This window comes from Solanum pennellii, chromosome 11 (assembly GCF_001406875.1).
Source record: "Solanum pennellii chromosome 11, SPENNV200".
In the NCBI taxonomy this organism is placed as follows: Eukaryota; Viridiplantae; Streptophyta; class Magnoliopsida; order Solanales; family Solanaceae; genus Solanum; species Solanum pennellii.
This window is the reverse complement of record NC_028647.1, coordinates 7935686-7936158: the sequence shown is the minus strand read 5'-3', so window position 1 is coordinate 7936158 and position 473 is coordinate 7935686.

The following is a 473-nucleotide window of genomic DNA, read 5'->3' as shown; positions in this document are numbered from 1 at the left end:
CTTTTCCTTTGACAAAGTTGTTAACACTAGCTATATGAATGAACAGGACTTGAAACTTTATGTAACGTGTATGCGTTGTTCAGTTTTTAGGGCTATATATAATAGTTGAAGATGAAACTGGGGAAGAAAAGGGGCATATTATTGTTTTTTTTAATTTCATAATTATAATGGAGAAAGATTTCATGTTTCAGTCAAACAAATATTTAATTAAGGCACTAAGGGTGTGGTTGATACGAAAGGAAAATATTTTCCGAAAAATGTTTTCCAATTTTCTCATGGTTGGGCTAAACATTTTCCAAATCAACTCATTTTTCTCAAATTTAAGAAAAATGACTGCCCTTCAAAATTTAAGAAAAACATTTTCCAAAACTCTCATTCAACTCCAAACTACAATTTTTTTTTGTTAAAAAAAAAAACAATTTATTTTGTCCTTACCCTCAAACCATCCCCCCCAATCACTACCCCCCACCCCA